This window comes from Bos indicus, chromosome 14 (genome assembly GCF_029378745.1).
Source record: "Bos indicus isolate NIAB-ARS_2022 breed Sahiwal x Tharparkar chromosome 14, NIAB-ARS_B.indTharparkar_mat_pri_1.0, whole genome shotgun sequence".
Classification (NCBI taxonomy): domain Eukaryota; kingdom Metazoa; phylum Chordata; class Mammalia; order Artiodactyla; family Bovidae; genus Bos; species Bos indicus.
In genome coordinates, this window is record NC_091773.1 from 22,399,590 (window position 1) to 22,421,267 (window position 21,678).

At 47.7% G+C, this 21,678-nt stretch overlaps 1 long non-coding RNA gene across 3 annotated transcripts; it reads right to left on the bottom strand.

The window, feature by feature from the left end:
• Positions 1-1,297: 1,297 nt before the first annotated feature.
• LOC109568677 (uncharacterized) lies at positions 1,298-21,345 on the bottom strand. 3 transcript variants are annotated; one of them, XR_011570572.1, is made up of 4 exons: positions 21,240-21,345; positions 20,677-20,825; positions 3,795-6,784; positions 1,298-1,938 (listed from the first exon to the last, which is right to left on the bottom strand). It is a non-coding gene; the product is annotated as an uncharacterized lncRNA (long non-coding RNA). The 3 variants fall into 3 exon arrangements; XR_002182294.2 differs by adding an exon at positions 19,823-19,857 and having other exon boundaries at positions 1,298-6,784; XR_002182292.2 differs by having other exon boundaries at positions 1,298-6,784.
• Between the last annotated feature and the right edge of the window lie 333 nt (positions 21,346-21,678).

Below are 21,678 nucleotides of genomic sequence, written 5' to 3' on the forward strand. Positions count from 1 at the left end.
TTGATTTCTAAGGGAGACCCTGATGGTTTGTGGATTTGTTCAGCTGGTTGGATCCAGGACCCTGTGGGGTATGATTGGGGTCTGTACTTCAGGCTGACCTCCCTCTATTGCTCAGGGTCCAGGAGGTCTTAACCTTAACTAATTGCTGTATGAGACTAACTGAAGAGGCCTAGCCCTAGCCTCTGTGGTCAGATAAATTGGAGAGAATGACAGAGCAGTATTTTTACAGGAAAATCTACTAGAAACCGAGATGGTACAGAAATGAAGGGTGGATACTGTTTAGAAATAAATAATTCTTCATGGGTCCCCTGGATTCCTGCAAACTGTGCAGCAGAAGTACTGACTCACTGGACTTCTCTGAGTAAGAGGGAGAATTGGGTACTTCCCTGGTAGTCTCATGGCTAGGACCCGGGCAGGGTGCTGGGTTCCATCCCTGCTCAGAGAACTAGATCCCACATGCTGCAACTAAGACCCAGCACAGCCAAGTAAATAAATAAATATTAAAATTAAAAAAAGAAAAGAAAAGAGGGAGACATGGTTGGCAGGTCTGGGTGTGACGAGTTGTACAAGACGGCTCTGGAACCAGCACTGAGAGATGGGTGAGGAGGAAAAAGAGGAAGCCAGGGCTTTAGGGGCTCAGCTGGGGGGGGGTCTCTGGACTTGTCAAGAGATGGTTGGATTGTGCATTTTGAAGGTGAAACCACCAGAATTTGTTGATGGATTAGGTGGGAGTGTTTGAGAAAGGAGCACAGATTTCCTGTAGGACATCCTTAGTTTTCAGGGCTGTGATGTTTGCCATTTGTCAACTAATATGAATATTCAGTGAACAGCAGCTGCTCTGCAGCGCACGTTCATGTCACCTTGCCCCTGTGTTTGGTAAATTAAGATGTCACCTGCCCATGCACCATTCCTGATGCCCTCGGTCAGGCTTTGGTGTCTTCCTCCTGCATCTGTCATCCTCTCTTCTTGGTACATGGCTGCCTGTGCCAAGCCCGGTGGACTGTTACTGCCCCTCACCTGCTTCTGTCCCTGTGCAGACGGCAGCCCGCACCCCCTTGTTCATCACTGAGCACGCTGCACCCAGGATCAAGTCTGGGAGACAACGGCGGTCAGCCCAGAGGTGTTGATTATCAGTAACAGCTTAATAACAATCATCTATCCTGGGAAGAGTGGTTGTTCCTTCATCTCTAGAGTGGAGTCTGGGGTTCATTCACAGGGGTTCCTCTTACCCTGAAGAGCCTGGGATAGACAGTTATTACCCTGGCTAGCTGTGGGCAGAACAGAAGGGGCCAAAGCCTTATGGAACAGTTGGTATTAATTTTTATTTATTTAAAGAATTGGAGAAGAAAATGGCACCCCACTCCAGTATTCTTGCTGGGAGAATCCCATGGACAGAGGAGTCTGGTGGGCTTACAATCCATGTAGTCCCAAAGAGTCGGACACAACTGATCATGCAACACTCATTCTTTGAAAGAATATTTCAATAAGATGGCATTTATCTTAATTACTAAGTTTTTTTGGTGTCTCTGGAAAATTACCATGTGTCTTGTGTCCCAGCCGTGCTGGTGAGGCAGGTCGGTGGCAAGGAAGGTGTAGCGGGGCATAGTTTCAGGGCATGGCGTTTTTCTCAGTGTTAACGTGGAGAGTCTTGAAGAAAAATTTCTCAAAGCCCCAAGCTGGGCGTCTGAGTCTGCGAGGGCGGCCCCAGCAGACTGGGCAGCTTCAACAAGGGCCGGGCATCTTCTCATGGTGCTGGAGGCTGGATGTCTGAGGTCAAGCTGCCTAGAGAGAGGATTCTGGTGAGGACAACATCCTGGCTCAAGATGAAGTCTTCTCCTCTGTGGCCATGGAAGGAGAGAGATCTCTAGGGGCTCAGCTTCTTCTCTAAGAACTTCAGTCTTATTGGATGAGGGCCCCACCTTCACGACCTCATTTAACCTTAAAGTGAAAATGTCAGTCGCTCAGTCATGTCCGACTCTTTGTGACCCCATGGACTGTAGCCCATCAGGCTCTTCTGTCTGTGGAATTCTCCAGGCAAGAATACTGGGGTGGGTTGCCATTTCCTGCTCCAGGGGATCTTCCTGACCCAGGGATGGAACCCATATATCCTGCATTAGCAGGTGGAGTCTTTGCCATTGAGCTACCTGGGACACCCACAAAACAGGTTAATATTTCTTACCTCATGGGGAGGTAAAGAGGCTAACCTGATATACCTCTATATTTACAGAGAGACCTTGAACAAAATCCTCAGTATGTTAGGTTCCTGCCCTTTGACAGACTGGTTGGAGTGCAGGAAAGAGAAACTGGCACAGTGATGAACTGAGGGAGGCGATTCTGCTCATAGGCTTCAGAAACCCGAGGGCTGGAGGGTGACCCTCACAGGCTAGCTGCCATTTTTCCAAATCTCAGCGGCTGCCCACCCTGACCCCATGCGATGTTAGATCTCCAAGCAGACACCGGGCAGTCGTCCCAGACCCCCCAGATATCCTCAGGTCGAACAGGAAACTCTCCCCAGCCCTTGGATGGGAGGGGGGAAAGTGCTGAGTCATGACTTCGTTTCCTCCTGATTCCATGTGGTTCTTATCGTGTGCTCCAGGAAACATCCCCACACCCAGCTATTAATAATGATGATGAAATGAAGTGTCTGACTCCATGGGACTCGATCCGGGGTGGAGGTGAGGGTCACCTGCCCGGCTGAGCTGCCCCTTTCTCTGTCCAGGAAGGCGGGCGGTGGAGATGGCAGAGATGCCAGAGACACCCTTGGGCCTCAGCCTCACGCAGCAGCGAGGCTGAGGCCGTGGGCCGTGGGTGGGGGTTGGGTGGGGATGTTGTTATTGGCAGCTCTTCTCAAGCATTTCCAAGATCCCTTAGTGGGCAGAGAGCCAGTCAGAGAAACGCCATCCATGACCTTACAGGGCCCGGGAAGAACCTGCTGCAGGATGGAGGGTTTGTTCAGGTTAACAGGGAGCTACACCCACAGCCTCACAAGGCAAAAAACATCTTCCCGGGTAGGCAGGGGGGGCGGGCTGTCACCCTCGTGCCTTTTCTGTTCAAGCACGACACTTCACTGATGCAGTCCCTCCCTTCCTGTCCTCCGGTCCCCCGGTCCCCTTCACGGGCCTGACCAGGGTTGACAAGCAGGACCGCTGTCAGATAATGATTTCTGTTTGGTGCCTAGAGCTTTCTAGAAGTGATGGTCACCCGAGTGACTCACAGGAGAGGCTTAGGTTCTGTTTTTTTCTCCCAGGAGGGGAAAGACAGCTATGGCCATGCCCCTTCATCAATAGATTTTCTTGGGGTATTGCATTATTGGCTTCAGCAGCTCATCCTATTACCCAGAACCCAAGTAGAAAACTTCACTCAAACGAGGGGACTATATATATATATATATATATATATACACACATATTTGCCCTGGTTATATATATACTCATTGCCCAACAAATTCAGACCTCCCTGACATAAGGGAAAGTTTTTGTCAACTATTCTTGGTCCCTTCCCCTTATTGAACTCATACTTGAGAGGTTTCTTGTCACAGAATTTAATTTCCAGCATTGAGACCAGGTTGATGATTAACTTGAGGAACCGGGGAGGAATTCTGGTCACAGCCGGTTGCCACAAATGGAGGAGTGGAGCTTACCAGAGCAGTGAGGCTGAGCAGGCATGCCACGCCTGCACCTGCATGGCTCACCCCCGCAGCCGCCAGCCAGATGTGGCTCTCTAAATTTAAACTAAAATTAGTTACTGCTAAAGAGGCAGTTCCTCCGTCACGGAGACACATCTCACGTGCTCACCAGCTCCAGGGAGCTTGCTGCTCCTGCCTCAGCGGGGCAGATCCGGAACCTCCTCACCATCCTGGGAAGTTCTCTTGGGACGGCGCTGGTCTGGGCTGTGTCGTCTCTGGTATCAGATGAGGTGGCGTGTGGGGAACACCTTGTGCGCAGTGAAGCATAGCACACGTGTGTCACTGGTGACTAGGGTGGAGGCAGAGGGCCTCCCAGATTCCCTGAAGAGAAGTCTGATGGGATGATGTGGCTCTAGGGTACATGTCCGATCCTCTCACAAGGCAGCTCTCCTTTTCCTGTGACCATCCGCAGCGATGTTGTTTGTTGTTTATTCGCTAAGTCGTGTCTGCCTCTACAACCCCATGGACTGTTGCCCACCATACTCCTCTGTCCATGGGATCCTCCAGGCAAGAATACTGGAGTGGGTAGCCATGCCTTCTTCCAGGGGATCTTCCTGACTCCAGGACTGAACCCAGGTCTCCTGCATTGTAGGTGGATTCTTTACCGCTGAGCCACCAGGGTGATGAGCTCTCTTTCCTGGGAGACAGATGAGGAAAGCCTTATCTCTGTAGCTTCCAGGTTCCCAGGTGGCCCTCAGACAACCAGCAAGCCCCCTGGACAAGCCACCGAGGCTTCTCTCCACCCAGCCCCAAGCCCCACGTTCTGAGACAGCACAGAGCGTGTGAGGGGCATGCGGCTGTGCTCCCCCCATCCCCACGGTCACCCAACAAGATGCAGGAGAGGTGGGGACCAGAAGAGGGGCTGACCCTCACCGGTGTCACCTCTCAGCTGTGTGACTACCAAATGTCTTCACTTCCTCGAAGCAAAGTTTTTGGTTTTGTCTCCTTTAGTCAGTGTAAGCAGAGATAAGACATTCCCTCGGCAGGACTTGGGAGGAAGCAAGGGAACTGACGGGTGTGGGATGCTCAGTGCAGACCTGCACACGGGTTCCGGCGCACAGTAGGGCTCTGAGGAGGAGCAGCTGTGTTGACCCCAGCGCCGGCCTTGGTTCTGGGAGGCATGGTGTTTTCCTTTCTCCTGCAAAGCAGTGGGAGACTCTCAGACTCCTTGAAGTCCAGGTTTAGATCTGTCTACACGTCTGTGGGATGGGGCTGAACAGCTTCAAGTAAACTTTCCAGTGAGCAGGCGCGTGTTTCCATAAACGTCCACTTGACAGCCCCCACTGCCTTTCCCCCCTTGATAACAGAGTCCAAGTTTTGTTTCCCTGTCTTGCGTCCTGGGCTCCTTCCTTAGGTCTGGAGTGTTGAGTGTTGATTGGTCCAGGTGCTCAGGTTAATATTTGTCTGGCTGGTGACATAATTGAGAATTCTGAGAAGTGAAACGTTGGGTGGGGGAGGGGCAGATCCAAAGATGATTGGCCATAAAAATGAAGCCCTGACACTTGGACACACTGGGCCCTGGTCTTTCATCTGATGTGTCATGTGTAGTGACTGTTGTCCTCCTGTGTCCATGAGGAGACAGCCCTGCGACAAGGCTAGTGTCCTGGGCAGCCAAGGAAAAGGAGAGACCCTAGTCCAGGAGGACATCTTAGCTGTTGCCTTAACCAATGTACAGTCACCCTATTTCTAGACTTCTAAGTGAGATAATGTGTGCATGTCAGTCGCCCAGTCATGTCCAACTCTTTGCAACCCCACGGACTGTAGCCCACCAGGCTCCTCTGTCCATGGAATTCTTCAGGCAAGAATACTGGAGTGGGTCACCATTCCCTTATTCAGGGGAGCTTCCTGACCCCAGAATCAAACCCGAGTCTCCTGCATTGCAGATAGGTGCTTTACTGTCTGAGCCACCAGGGAAGCCCCAGTGAGATAATACAATATTTTATTCATTAAACCAAATGAGAAGCTGTAATTTTCTAGTATTTGCTGCCAACAGCATCTTAAATGACACATGGTACAAATAACCAATACATTTGCACTTGTAGTCACTTACAAGTGTCTTATATTGCACACTCGGCCCTGTGTGCTTCATCCTTGTAAGATTGTGTGGCACATTCTCAGGGTTGTGCATGTAGTGAGCACTTGACATGTCGTTGTTGGACAAACATGGGTGTGGGATACGGCCCTGAGGTTCCCGACAGTGTCCGAGGGACCCTCCGGCCTGACACGGTATCAGAGACAGCCGGGGGGCAGGCCGGGCTGCAGGCTGTTTCGTGTGATTCCACCTCGTTGTGCTTGTGGTGGGTCATCCTACTGCACACTCAGACTTACACGTTCGAAACTGACTTTGACTCCTTCCTTATTGTTTATTCCTCGAGTCACAAGTGTTGCTGACCTGTGGTTGTATTACTTTGGCCTTTCAGTTTATCCAGGGTAATAGGGTTTTAGGGGAAAACTGGCTTGTACTGTCCAAGCAAGTGAAATTGGTCTGAGACGGAAAGTCACGTAGTTTTTTTCTAACAGGAACGGTGTTTTTCAGGAGAAAAGTCTATTAGGGAAGCAAAACCAGGAGGAACATGTTGCCTGATGGATGGGTGGGGACAGAAAATGAAGGACCCATCATGATGGACAGACCCCTGGATACTGGCTCCTGGTCTAGGCAGCTCCCACTGCCCGCTTCACCCCACATACCCACACAGCTGCCCCGAGTCCCCCTTACTGTGGGTACACCTATGAGAAGCTATTAAGAGCCCTCGGTCGATTCCAGACTTGCTTTTCAATGAGTGATCATTTTTGATGATCCAGACATGAATCCTCACTCTTGTCACGATGTCAGCGTCTCAAAGGCTGTGTTTTGCCTGCACAACAGGCTCCCTCCTGGCTGAGCATCACACCTGCCCACCGTCCTTCCCAACAGGCTCCTGGGCAGTGAATCTGAGCTCCCTGGGAGAGTTGTCCCCAGGTAGGGTTATCCAGCAGGGACAGTGGCTTTCTGTGGGGTGTGAGGCAGAGCCTTGTGTAAAGCTGTGAAGAGCTGTGTGGTTCTATGCTGAGTCCTGCATCTTTCTTCTCAGCAGCAGCTTTCTTGATTGTTGGTTTCATCTGAAAAAAGTAAGTAGATTTTTCAGGATGAACTCTCACTGGAATGCTGGGATTCTATCTTTGTATCAAGAAATTTGGACTCCTTTCTCCAGACTGGAGAAGGAAGAAATGAGTGGGAGGGGAATACCAAGGAGGGGAATAAAAGAGAATACAGATCAGGAAAGAGAGCTTAGTGACGAAAAAATGAAAAAAGAAGACAAAGAAAGTAGCTAGTTGATATACAAACTAGATAATCAACAAACACCTCCTGTATAGCAAAGGGAGCTCTACTCAATACTCTGTAATAACCTATATGGGAAAAGAATCTGAAAAAGAATGGATATATGTATATGTGTACCTGAATCACTTGGCTATACACCTGAAATTAATGCAACATTGTAAATTGACTATACTATAATATAGAATAAACTTTAAAAAGTTAAAAAAGAAGGTAATTAGAGGCTTAAAAATGAGAAAGAAATAACCAAAACACTGAGAGCAAAGAAAATTCACTTATAAAAAGAAAATAAAAATGGTCTGTGAGATAGAAAACAAAAAACAACTAGTGATCAACCAAAGTGAAGAAGATTGTCTTACAAAAGAAGCTGACCTTTTACTTGACCAGTTTCACAAAAAACCAATTTTTTTATGGTGTATTTTAAGCATGACTCTTCTTATTGTTTAGTGGCTAAGCCATGTCCAGCTTTTTGCGACCCTATGAACTGTAGCCTGCCAGGTTCCTCTGTCCATGGGATTTCCCAGGCTAGAATCCTGGAACTGGTTGCCATTTCTTCCTCCAGGGGATCTTCCCAACCCAGGGATCGAACCCATGTTTCCTGTATTGGCAGGCAGATTATTTACCACTGAGCCACCAGGGAAGGCTTTAAGCATGGTTACCAGTTGCCTAATAACTGGTAAATTTTTTGATGATACTATAAACAGAGAGAAATAACTTTCTTAACGTTATAAATGACGTTGTCTGCTATGCCCTTTACCATCCTTTTCTTTATAGAACCTCGAAATAGCGAAAGTGAAAGAGGCTTGAAGAATATCAAATGTTTGCTCACTTCGGAGGGAAGGAAACCTCAGTCTGAAGAAGCAGCTTGTCCAGATGGTATGGCCAGTGACACAGGAGAGCCAGGACTTGACCGTCCCCAGCGGGGGATTCTGGCTGCTCTGGTGGCCACAGGCTCCCCCTTACCCTCTTCTCTCCCAAGTGGCAGACCTTTTGCTGTGCCCCTACCTAGTAAAATTGATTTGGCCTGAGGCTCATTCTTACTGAGTCTTATAAGATGGTTGGATGGCATCACCGACTCAATGGACATGAGTTTGAGCATACTCCAGGAGACAGTGAAGGACAGGGAAGCCTGGTGTGCCGCAGTCCATGGGATTGAAAACAGCCTGACGTGACTGAGCGACTGAACAACAAGAGCGAATTTAAATTAGTATTAAAATTACTAAAGAAGAAACATTCTAACATGAATATACATTAGAACACAAACAATTACTAAATAAGTAACGTTGTAACACATTACAGCTTCATAGCTAATATTTATAGAAATTTCACTACTGGCTAGGTATTGTGTTCAATGTTTTACATGAATTGACTCACTGAATCCTTAAATAAGTAACAATATAACATGGTCATGATGGAACTATTGACAACGTAGCTAATATTTATAGAATACCATGTGCCACTTATTTGTGCTCTTATGGGTTGAACTGTGTCCCCACAAAACGCGTATGTTCAAGTTCCTGACCCTCAGCACCCCAGGATGTGACTTTATCGGGCAATCAAGTTGTTGCAGGTGTGGTTAACTGAGATGAGGTCACTGAGGTAGGTCCCAACCTGATATGACTGGCGTCCTTTTAGGAAAGGGGAGTTTGGACACAGAATCAAATACAAGGGTGAGGAGGTAAAGAGACACAGGGAGAAACGGCAGCTAGGAGCCAAAGAGAGACTTCTGGCCTCCAGAACTGTGATAGAATAAAGGTCTGTTGTTTAAGCCACCCAGTTTGTGATACTTTGTGTAAGCAGCTTTTACAAACGAATATATAGGTATCAACTCATGTAATCCTTCCCATAAACCTACCAGGACATCTGTACTAAGGATGGGGTAGGGAGAGTTAGATATCAGTAGAAAGAAGCAATCAACCTCATCCAGAATGTGGAACATTCCAGGAGACAAATGATACAGTTTCTCCAACATAACTATGCTGTGATTTAAGGTGGGGGTGGGGTGGGAGGGGGGAGACTGTTACTGAATAAATGTGGCTTAAGATATATAGTAACCATGTTCAGCATTTGAACCTTACTCTCATTCTGAGTGAATAAACCAACTATAAAAATACATCTTTGAGAAAATCAGGGAAAATTGGCTGTGGCCTAGATATTGGATGATGATAAAGAAGTGTTATTGATTTTGTTGGGTGCGACATGGCACAGTGGTGATGTTAGAAAACATAACCTAATTAGCCGGAGACTGGGAAAGGGCTTGCTGCCTGGGACTTGGGTTTGGAGGAAATCAGAGAAAAAATGTTTGGGTCTAGATGATGCACGGATTTCTGTAGTTGATTCTCCCACTCTTTCTACCATCAAAAATATGTCAGAATATGTTTATAATAATGAGAAAAAGAAGCTATAAGATTCTACTGTTGCTGCCTTACAGATGAGGAAACTGAGGCTAGGAGGGGTTTTGTAAGCAACTTGGAAGAGCTGAGCTGTGAGTGGTGAGACTGGCCCCAGAGTGTAATTCCAATCAGGTATTTAAGAATATTAATATTTAATGACAACACAATGGTATTTTCCCATCCATTCGACACTAGTCCTCTGCAGTGTACATTCCCATCTGGGTACATCCCAGCACACTGGGTACCTGGGGACAATCGCCCCCATCTCAGAGGTGGAAGCAGACAGCACAGGTGACTTGTGCCACTACACTGCCACTACAGAAGGGGAAACCGGGAGCGGAATTCAGTTTTTGACTCTGGGCAAATGCCAGCACCAGATGGAATGGCCTGAGTGCTTCACCTGCAAGCAGAAGGATTTAGGGCTGGGGTTTCTGGATGGCGGAGACTTGTGGACACCTCGCCATGGTCAGCCCACTTACTTTTCGCTTTTAAAGGTTCAGTTTCTCTGTTTGCATTAAAAAGTAATTTTAAAAAGTAATTTTCTCTATTTGGTTGTTTATTTTTGACTGTGTTGGTCTTCGTTGCTGTGTGGGCTTTTTTCTAGTTGCAGCAACGTGTTTGGGCTTCTTTTGTTGCAGAGCACAGGCTCTAGGGTGCACAGACTTCATAGTTGTGGTGTGTGGGCTGAGTGGTTGTGGCTCCCAGTCTCTAGAGTGCAGGCTCAGTAGTGTGGCACATGGGCTTAGTTGCTGTATGGCATGTGGAATCTTCACAACCCAAGGACTGAACTTGTGTCTCCTGAATTGGCAGGTGAATTCTTTACCACTGAGCCACCAGAGAAGCCCTCACTTCTCTTATGGGCCTCAGGTGTCCAGTAGGTGAAAAGGAGAGAAGGGGCCCCACCCCCACCCCCTGCCCGCAGTGCCAGCCTCCCAACTGCTGAGACCTGCAAATACGCAAACAGAGTAACCCACCAGAAAAGAGACTAGTGAACAAAGGTGATGCTAGGCTTTTTCTGTAAACAGATTCACTGTTCACTGATTAGCTGGTGTGTGGAGAAAACTGTGGTTAGCAGCCTCAGAAAAAGCCATTCTGGAGTGAAATGGAGCTTCGGGAGGTTGCCGCAATTGCTACATCATCAGATTTCCACTCGGAAGATTTCAACGGCCTGAGATGAGAGCCAGGGCGTAGGTGGGAGACGCTCAGGCCCTCCGTGGGAGACAGCTCTGTGCTCCTGACCTTTTCCTGGCCCTTGGGTTGTGGATGGTACCCTTCTAGCCCCAACTTCTCAGAAGTAGCCTATGTTATCCATCAGGGCCTGTCCATCCAGTTCAAGTTCACAGTGATAAATCTCGTGGCCTCGGAGGGTCCTCACAAAGGTGGGTGTGGTCTGCTGATAGCCTGCATGATTAAGTGCTTTCCTGTGTCAAATATAGCCATAATATACCACAAACAGGCAGTCGAGTTTTATACAAACTGATCTGGCTGCTATCAGCTGCTCTGACATTTTATACTAATACTTAAAATAAATCTAGAAACAGGAAAGAAAGTACAGAATTATTGTTTCAAGCAGGCCGTGTGAGCTTATCTTCAAAGTGGCAGAGCTTCTATTGTTCAGGGACGGCTCACTCCACTGGCGTAAAGGTTAGTGGCCGAAGGGCCACCACGGATTGGCCGGTTCCGAGAGCTGGCCCGGGGCTCCATTGACTTCCTTTCCTTCTTGCTCACCTGGGGGCCTCTTAGTGCAGCTGGAAACAGCAACGCCCCTTCAGAAGCTATGGAGAATTTCTCCTTAAAATCAGCCAAACCATCCCAATGCTGAGGGCGTACTTAAACCTTGGTCTTGACTGCTGTGTCTCTGCCTGTGTGTGCTTCCTGGAACCAAAAGGAAGCTTGGGCTATTCCGGATTTTCTTTTTGAAATGAGAGACTGAGGGAGAAGTGTCCCATGAAATTAGGTTTTAAAAAAACCTGATATTTAGAAGAGAACATAGAAATCATCTTGATAATCCAGTAATGATCAGCTTGGGCAATGCACTGGAACAACTTGGGGAGATTTTTCTTTTTTTTTTCGTTGTTGGAATTTAGATGCTTTACAATGTCATGTTGTTTTCTGCTGCACAGCAAAGTATATCAGCCACACATACACATATACCCTCTCTTCCTTCAGTTTCCTTCCCAACATGGTCACCACCGTGTTCCCCATTAGTTATCTATTTTACACAGTAATGAATCTGCCTGCAATGCAGGAGACCTGCATTCAATCCCTGGGTGGGGAAGACCCCCTGGAGAAGTGGAGTAGCAACCCACTCCACCATTCTTGCCTGGAGAGTTCCATGGACAGAGGAGCCTGGCAGCTATAGTCCATGGGAGTCGCAAAGAGTCAGACACAACTGAGCAACTAACACTTTCCCTTTCTACATAGTAGTGTACATCTGTCAGTCCCAATCTCCTAATTCATCCCACTCCCTCTTCCCCTCCTTAGTGTCCATGCATTTGTTCTCTAGATCTGTGTCTCTATTTCTGCTTTGCAAATAGGTTCACTGTACCATTTTTTCCTAGATTCCATATATATGTGTTAATATACAATATTTGTTTTATTAACCCATATATTGGGGAATTTTTAAAAAATATTGATGTCAAGGACCTACTACCAGAAATTTCTAGGGGCGTTGATGTGTAAAATCTCCTTAGGGGATTCTAACAGGCAACTGGGTGGAGAAACACTCCTTATTCCAAGGGCTCATGAGATAGAGTGGCATCTGAGGCCCACAGAGACAGGACAGCTGGGGTCCCAGGGAAAGTGGGAGGCACAGCCAGGCTGTGGAACCTAGTGCTCCGCCCACTGTGCTCTGTGTCATGATTTACCAGTGCCTCAGCTCAGTTGGACTGAGCGACTTCACTTTCACTTTTCACTTTCGTGCATTGGAGAAGGAAATAGCAACCCATTCCAGTGTTCTTGCCTGGAGAATCCTAGGGACGCGGGAGCCTGGTGGGCTGCCGTCTATGGGGTCGCACAGAGTTAGACATGACTGAAGTGACTTAGCAGCAGCAGTTCAGTTCAGTCTGACTCTTTGCGACCCCATGAACTGCACCATGCCAGGCTTCCCTGCCCATTACCAACTCCCGGAGCCTACTCAAACTCATGTCCATCACATCAGTGATGCCATGAAACCATCTCATCCTCTGTCATCCCCTTCTCCTCCTGCCTTCAATCTTTCCCAGCCTCAGGGTCTTTTCCAATGAGTCAGCTCTTCGCATCAGGTGGCCAAAGTATTGGAATTTCAGCTTCAGCATCAGTCCTGCCAAAGAATATTCAGGACTGATTTCCTTTAGGATGGGCTGGTTGGATCTCCTTGTAGTCTTTTCCAACACCACAGCGCAAAAGCAGTTCAGTGCCTACGACGGAAATAAACCTAAAAATGGATCGAGTGCTAAATGCTTAGTTACATTTGCAACTGTGGGTCTGGGTACCCTCCTCATAGCTTTATTTCATAACATAAACTTTTTTTATTATTGACATAATCATAGGACTTTGTTTTTATTTTATCATTTCCCAAAACTCCTCTAATATTCGCCTCTCTTGCTCTCTCCTAACAATTTTGTGTAGATTTGAATTCTGAAAGACTTCAGAAGATGATGCTGATGTTCCCTCTGTAAAAGTGAGCCAGTGATGAAAAATACCATGGAGAGCCCAGAGTGGAGCTGAATTAAGCTGGGTGGCTATGTTGAGGACCACTTCTGATTTTATTTGTAAGAATAAGAAAGCTCATTACTGCAGACACTCATGTCTTCCTTTTTGGTGAACATTTTAAAAATTATTTTCTACAAAGTAAACAATAGTTGGTAAACAGAACAATGAATATTTGAGTCTGGAAAGTATACTTCTAGGGTTTTCCAGAATAGTCCTCTTTTAAGTACCCTATTTTGTGGATTCTATGGTGGTCCAGTAGTTAGGGGGCTTCCCAGGTGGCACTAGTGGTAAAGAGTCTGACTGCCAAAGCAGGAGATGCGAGAGATCTGAGTTCGATCCCTGGGTCAGGAAGATCCCTTGGAGTAGAAAATGGCAACCCATTCCGGTATTCTTGCCTGGGAAATCCCATGGGCAGAGGAGCCTGGTGGACTATGGTCACAGAGTCAGGCATGACTCAGCGACTGAGTCCAGCAGCACAGCCACTGGTTAGGACTCCACACGTTTTTATGCCTAGGGTGTGAGTTCAATCACTGGTCGGGGAACTTAGATTCTATAAGCCATGCAGCACAGCCAAAATAGATAAGTAAATACGCTATATTTATACTCACGTAAAAAGTAAAGAGGTCTTCCTGACCAGTCCCCGTTTCTTCATCCCGTTGGCTACGTAGCCACCCCTCCCCCTAACCCTCCCCACCTGACTGCCTCTGATCTCTGAAACGGTCCTTGTGCTCTGGGTCCTTCCTGTGTCCAGAATTAGGGCCGACACTGCCATCTCCTATCTGGGGACCACAGCAGCCTCTTCACAGGTGGTTCTGCTCCTCGTGCTTAAGAAATTGGAGGTTCATCAGGGACCCCACCATCCACTCTGCACACTTTTCCAATGCCAGCTCTTGGCTGCACCCCTGCCTTTCTCTGGGTTCACTGTGGCACCCCTGGTTCTCAGCCATGGCTCCCTCTGGGGTTGCAGATATCTGTGTCCTGACCACAGAGGTCCTGTTTGTTAATCTGGGGTCACCCGTGAGCCTGGGCACCTTCCAAGCCCCCTGGTGATGGTAATGGGGAGTTGGCTGGAGGGACCTCTGCTCAGAGCCCTGAGCTGCTTCCCTATTCTCGCCTCCCTGACCTTTGCACAAGGTTGCTCCTTTGGCCTGAATCTCCCCTCCCACCTCCTCTCTTGGCCACCTCCATGGCTCCCTCACAAGAGGAGGCATCAGAGAGGTCAGTGTGGGCTGCCAGGTAGGGCAGCCAGCAGGCGATTAAGGGAGATTGAACGCTGAGTGGGCCAGCCGCTCACCATCTTGTAAGAATACGAGAGGAAGGGGCATCATCGGGGGGAAGGGCCCTCCCTCCTGGAAAATGAGCTTTGTCTCTGCACTCTGGCTGGCTGTGGGCTTCCACCCACTCTGATAACACCGAAGAAGATTAGGAACGAGATGCTTTGGCGAGCTTGGAGGCCATTCCATTCATGAACTCCTGTGTCCTCTGCAAATTCCTCGCATAGCTCACTGGCTCGCATGCAACTCTCTCCCACCTCTGCGTGTTACAGAGGAGAGTCCTGGATCCCCGGTTTGATTTGCCTTATTGTGGGGCGGAGAGCAGTGGAGGCAGGAGGGATTGTTAAAACATCTTCAGGAACCGATCCTACACAACCATCACGCCCTGAAGACACAGGAGCGTGAGTTGTACAAATAGAGAGTGATTCAGCTCATTCAAGCAGCTTGAAAATGATCATTTCCTCTGACCATCTGTGATATTCCTCACTCTTCCTCTTCTCAAGAACATCTTTGACATTTTCTTCTGCTTTTTTAATTTTTTAAACATTTTTGATTGTGGTAAAAGTCACATAAGACATACTATTTTAACCATATTTTACTGTACGGTTCAGTGACACTAAGTACATTCACATGGCTGTGTAACTCTCACCATCATGTAGCTCCCAAATTTTTCACCTTCCTAAACTGAAACTCTGTCTCCATTACATACTGACTCCTCATCTCCCCTCCCCAATACTCCCCCCACCACCACCTCCCAGCCCCTGGCAGCTACCAGTGTACTTTCGGACTCTGATTTTGACTGTTTTAAGCACCGCGTATAAGTGGAATCAAACAGTGTTTGTCCACACCTACTGTGTATCAGTTCAGTTCATTCACTCAGTTGTGTCCGACTCTGCGACCCCATGGACTACAGCACGCCAGGCTTCCCTGTGCATCACCAACTCCCAGAGCTTGCTCAAACTCATGTCCATCGCGTCGGTGATGCCATCCAACCATCTCATCCTCTGTCGTCCCCTCCTGCCCTCAATCTTTCCCAGCATCAGGGTCTTTGCAAATGACTCAGCTCTTCGCATCAGGTGGCCAAGGTATTGGAGTTTCAGCTTCAGCATCAGTGCTTCCGATGGATATTCAGGACTGATTTCCTTTAGGATGGACTGGTTGGATCTCCTTGCAGTCCAAAGGACTCTCAAGAGCCTTCTCCAATACCACAGTTCAAAACCATCAATTCTTTGGCCCTCAGCTTTATGGTCCAACTCTCATATCCATACATGACTACTGGAAAAACCATAGCTTTGAGTAGATGGACCTTTGTCAGCAAAGTAATGTCTCTGCTTTTTAATATGCTGTCTAGGTTGGTCATGGCTTTTCTTCCAAGGAGCAAGCATCTTTTAATTTCATGGCTGCAGTCACCATCTGAAGTGAGTTTGGAGCCCAAAAAATAAAGTCTCTCACTGTTTACATTGTTTCCCCATCTATTTGTAACTGTATATAGTAATACATTTATATATAAAAACTGTGTATAGGAAAGCTGTATACAGAAAAACTGTATATAGGAATACACTGTTTGTATTAACAATATCTGTTCTGGGCTCCCCTGGTGGCTCAGAGACAAAGAATCTGCCTGCAATGCAGGAGACCCAGGTTCTATCCCTGGGTCGGGAAGATCCCCTGGAGAAAGAAATGGCAACCCACTCCAGTACTCTTTCCTGGAGAATTCCATGGACAGAGGTGCCTGGCTGACTACAGGCCGTGGACAGAACTGAGCGAGCGACTAACAACATATGTCCTACAGACAAATTCCACCTTCTTTTTTTTTTTTTTTTTACTTCTGATTCATGCAAGAATGTACAGACTTAACTGTAGAAGACTATAAAGGAAATTTAAATGAAAAGTGAAATTTAAATGAAAAATGAAATACAATGAAAATTAAATAAAAATTTAAAACACAAGTTCATGTAAACACAGGGGATTTTAGGTCAGCCCCAGTCCCAGCCCCGTGTGCTCTGTCTGGCCAGACGAGATGCTCTTCAAAGCTCGGTGAGTTTAGTTGCCAAGAGTAACAGTAAAGGACATGAGGTGTGGCTTCATCCCTGCCCGCTGTCCTGTGTACCAGTGAGTGACCCGAGCACCTTCCCAACCTCTTGACCCCAGTTTCCACATCTTAGAAATGGGTGTGACGCCCATTTGTGTGGTTGGTGTGAGGTCTAACCCGGCGGTGCTTTGTGAACAGCTTACCCAGCACTTGCAATACATATAACTTTAAAGGAGTGATTAGGATTTTGTTTTTTCTGGCAGTCTTCACCTTGGCATGATTGCACCACTTTCTTTAAATAGACCAGACTAAATAGTTCTCGTGGGTTAAAGGTGGTACAAGAGAGAAAGGATGTTCCTTGCGCAAGATCAAGTCCTGGTGTCACAAAGGACCATCTGTCCTGGACCAAAAGGTCCCTCAGGGGAAGGTAGATTTCAGGCTGCAGAGGGGCCCCTGGTTACAGAGCTGGTTTTCAGGTAGGGCTGTGGTGAGCTTTCTGGGGGTGCTGTTCCCCACATACCAGGCTACCCAACTGCCTCAGAGGTGGCTTCTCTGATCACCTGGTGTGCATGTGTACGCTCAGTTGTGTCTGACTCTTTGTGACCCCAAAGACTGTAGCCCACCAGGCTCCTCTGTCCATGGGATTCTCCAGGCAAGAATACTGGAGTGGGTTGCCCTTCCCTTCTCCAGGGGATCTTTCTGACCCAGGGATTCAACCTGTCTCTCCTGCACTGCAGGCAAATTCTTTACCTCTGAGCCACTGAGGCTTCCCTGATCACCTGGACCAAGTGGCTAATTTATTCTGTTGCACCATTTACCATCTCCTGGTACTTGAATTAACTGGCATTTATCACTTCTGAAAAGGGCAAATAATCACACAGAACTCTTTTCAAGGAGTGCCTGGGAAATGGAAGTACTGCACAGTTATTTCTGAAGAACGGACCTTCTGTCTGTTTAACCAGACAGACAGTCAAGGTTCTAACTTGACAAGAGAGAAACACTGAGCTTTAAGATGCAGTAGCCTTAGGTATGGGGGGGGGTGCGGGGCGGGGGGCGATGACTGTCTGTATTGTTTGCTGAGAGGATAAGGGAACCTGTGACCAAATCAGTCCTCAGCAAGCAGCACAGTCAGAGATGAGAAATCCTAAAGCTCTTAGGAAAATACGTCCCCCCAAAAGAGAAGAACTCACTGAAAGACATGAGGAACTTGAAGGCATTTAGGGCTGATGATAATATGTGCCAGCATTGTCCCTCCTTGCATCCACCCCAAGTTTTTCTTCTTCTCTTTAATCAAGTTACAAATAAGACCTGGATGAGAAACTGGTCACTTGTCTTTGCTGTGGTTCAGTTGCCAAGTTGTGTCTGACTCTGCGACCCCGTGGACTGCAGCACACCAGGCTTCCCTGTCCATCACTATCTCCCGGAGTTTGCTCAAACTCATGTTCATCAAGTCGGTGATGCCATCCGACCATCTCGTCCTCTGCCATCCCCTTCTCCTCCTGCCCTCAATCTTTCCCAGCATCAGGGTCTTTTCTAATAAGTCATCTCTTTGCATCTATATGCTTGTCTTGTCTATGATTTTTTTTTCTGGCCTTACCATGGGGCTTGTAGGCTCTTAGTTCTCCAACCAGGAATCAAACCTGTGCCCTCTGCATTGGAAACTTGGAGTTCTAACCGCTGGACTACTGGAGAATTCCCTACTTATGATGTTTATACAATCTCAGACCAGGTTTTTGCACCACTTGTCTTTAATCACCAATCACACTGACAGCCTCCTTGCATGTGAAATCTTGGGTCCAGCAATCAGGAGCCTCAGGCGTAACCCAGACCTCACCTGTGAGGTGTGTGTCACTCAGGGCATCACACTGAACGAACCAGGCACCATCTCAGCTCAGATTTCACCAAATGCCTTCGAGGTTCCATCAGCCTCAGCCCAGATTTCACCAAATGCCTTCGAGGTTCCATTAGCCTCAGGCCTCCCAAGCAGGAGAGAGAGGCCCAGTGCCGCAGGGATGACATGGTTCAGAGACAGAGTCGATGGCCCCTAGCGCTGGGGGTCAGTCTGTCTGGGTTTAGGTGTGACACCACCTGTGGGGCGAGGACAATGCTTAATAAAGCTTAGACCTGCAGATGTAAACTGGACAGAACCTAAACAGATAACCTCTGGGAAGATCCTTCACCTGAGATTCTCAGTGGCTTCGAGGAAGTCTCTGTGAGATTAGAAAATGTAATTACATCTGATAAAGCGATTGCCGGCACTTTTTTTGAAGACGGGGCTTTATCAGGTCCATTGTGTGAAGGTTAATGGAGGCAGGGGGGTTTCCCGCCACTGGTCTCTCACCTCTGACAGATGAACTCTGATTATATTAGAATGTTTGGAAGTGGCTCCGTAGTCTTCAGAGGGCGAGCACATTATGGTGGACTCTGTGTGGTCTAAGCTGGCCGTGGAGCCCACAGACCTGACTCTGAGTTACTGTGTGATCCATCCAGGGAGGCGGGATCCAGGGGACTCTCTCCTCCCCTGCATGCTCCTCCCCACCTGAGCTCACACTTTGCAGAGCCCTGACCTTGTTATCTCACTGTTCCGTCTCCCTGACTCTGTCCTCCCCCTCCAAGATGGAAAAACCCTTGGAAGACAGGCATTCGCTTGCTTTGTATTCCCAGAACCTAGCACAGATTTTGTTCCATACATCAGTCCCCATAGGATTGCTGACTGAACTCAACTGGCTTGGAGAAAGCTTGGGTTTTCCTGCTGGTAGATATTGGAATGGTGGGTGAGGGTTGAGTGGACCAGAAGAACCTTTGAGGACCCGTCCCCTCCCCATCCCTGTGGATGCGTTGACTATTTACTAAGCCCCAAGGTTAGGGTGGGGCAGGAGCAGAGAAAATCGTCCTGAAAGGACGCTGTTTACTCTGTGCTGACGACAGGAGCGACTAATCTAAGCTTCTCATTTCACAGACAGGGAAACAGAGCTCCAACAAACTGCAGAAAAGATTATCACTAAACTTACTTCTTTCTATGACGAACTTCGTGACGGAGGTTCCAAGCGACCTTCAGTCACGCCACCCCAGAAGTATTCACTAAGTCTAGTGAAGAGGTTCAGACCCACTGAGATAAAATAAACATTTCTTTCTTTTCTCTTTTTATTTTGTATCAGGGTAGAGCCGATTAACAATGTTGTGACAGTTTCAGGTGAACGAAGGGATTCAGCCACACATATATATGTATCCATTCTCTCCAATAAAATACACATTTCTCTTCTTTTACAGTCAGGTAGGGAAAAGGACAACGCTCTAATGATAGTGGATGAGTTTAGATCCCCAAACTGGATCCAAAGAGTCTTAACAACACACAGCACAGCTAAACACGTAAAAAGCAGACACTTCAAGTTAAGAAGTTTGTAACATGATTTAGAAAATGTCACTTACGTCACTTTTATCCAAAATTAGGTTTGATGAATATCCTGTTAGGAGAAAATGTGGATTATGGTTTGTCTCCCAAACCTCCTCCCCCACAGCCTATTTCCACCTTCCCCTGCCCCCTTCACCCCGAGCTTAGACCTAACAAGCTCCCTGCTAAGCCCCAACAAGTTATCAGTAGTCCTGACACCCCGACCCCCTCGGAGAACAGACGGAAATACAGCTTCACAAATATGGAAAGCAGTTCTCAGCTAGTCAGTGTAAAGGGGTGGGGGGAGTTGCTAAAAGAGGTACACCTGTTTCTAAAAGCTCCTGAAGACACACACTGTTGGTGGCAGCCAAGTACCAGTCTTCCCTGATTGCTTGTTACTCCACACAAAAGATGGAACTTACTTTCATAAGGTACTTCTGCCTGCATTAAATCTCTTTGTATCTGGTGAGGATGCCACAACAGTCACCCCATCTTACGGGTGGGAGAGGATGCAGCAGAGTGATGGGGCAGCCAGCCTGTGGCTGCCCGGTGCATGCAGCATCAGGGCTGGGGTACTTTCCTTCCATGTCCAGCCCACAGACTCGACTATACAGAAGAGAACGTTTTAGACCCTGCCACCCATCCCTCTCCAAGGAATCAGCCTCTTCTTTCTGTGCACCTCCATATCCAGCGGGCATTCTTGCTTGGACTCTTAGAGCAAAGGCCATCAATACTAAGACCCTCTGATCCGGAAAGGAAGGAAAAGACAAAGGCAGGACCACAGAGCACATGGCAATGACAATGCTTTCCCTTCTCTGAAACACCTGGGATTTCATTTCTCTGTAGAAACCCTCAGCAAGCGATGCGCAACCTCCCCCTTAGAAGCCAGTACCTTCTCCATCTGGGAGGTGACACAGGAAGCAGGTGATTTCCAGGGAACTTTCCATCACTCCAGTGCCTTCTTATTAACCATCTCCAGCTGGCTGGTTACCCAGTCCTTCCACGCCGGTGGCGATGCAGAGATGTCACATGACCCAGAATCTGGGGCAACAAGAATAGTTGGCTGCAAGTAGGAATTGTTTCAGTGTAGGGATTTTAAAATCCACATGGTAGTAACACCCATTCTAGGCTTATTTAAAGCAAAACAGTCTCTTGCAACTGAAATTGGTCCTTAAATTTCCTTTAAAATGAAAGTTTTGATCCAGTCACTGATTTGTATAAAGCCCTTAAGAGCATCTTCTGTCCATGGGAAGCATCCGCATGGTTCCACACACAGGTGGCTTTGAGATGTACAGCAGGCTCTGGGTAGGCAATTGCAGAGACAGTTTCTCCCATTGTTATCACCCTGGAAATGTGTGCTGTCATCTTTACATGTTTATAAAAGCCAGAGCAAGATGAGAGATTTATAAATGTCCTCAAGGCAGATCCAGGAGCCTATAAATCAGCCTTACTTACATGGCTGGCAGCATGGAGCCCAGGCAGTGGAACAGAGCCATCCTCAGGGGACCAGTCCGGGAGACTGAAAATGAAGACAGACAGCTGGAAAACTGGGATTTAACCACCTTGTCTTTGCACAGCCACAATGGGACATTGTTAGGCCTGGGTTCCATGAGACAATGGGCCTCGATAGGACAGAAGAGCCATTCAGAAGGACAGCTACATCCTGTGCCTTGGGGCAGGCTGGGCGCCCTTTCAGTTTGTTCTTGCTGCACAGTGTATGTGTAACAGATTATTCGTCCTAATTCGCTTCCTGCCCCTCCTCCCCCATCACCTTTCTTCTCCAGACTTCCAGGGAGTCCAGGGTGGTTTTTCTCTCTGGAAATGCTGGGTGATTTGTCAAGGGACCCACTGCTGAAATGTACATCATTGCTTTTCCTGGTCACTTAAAACTGAG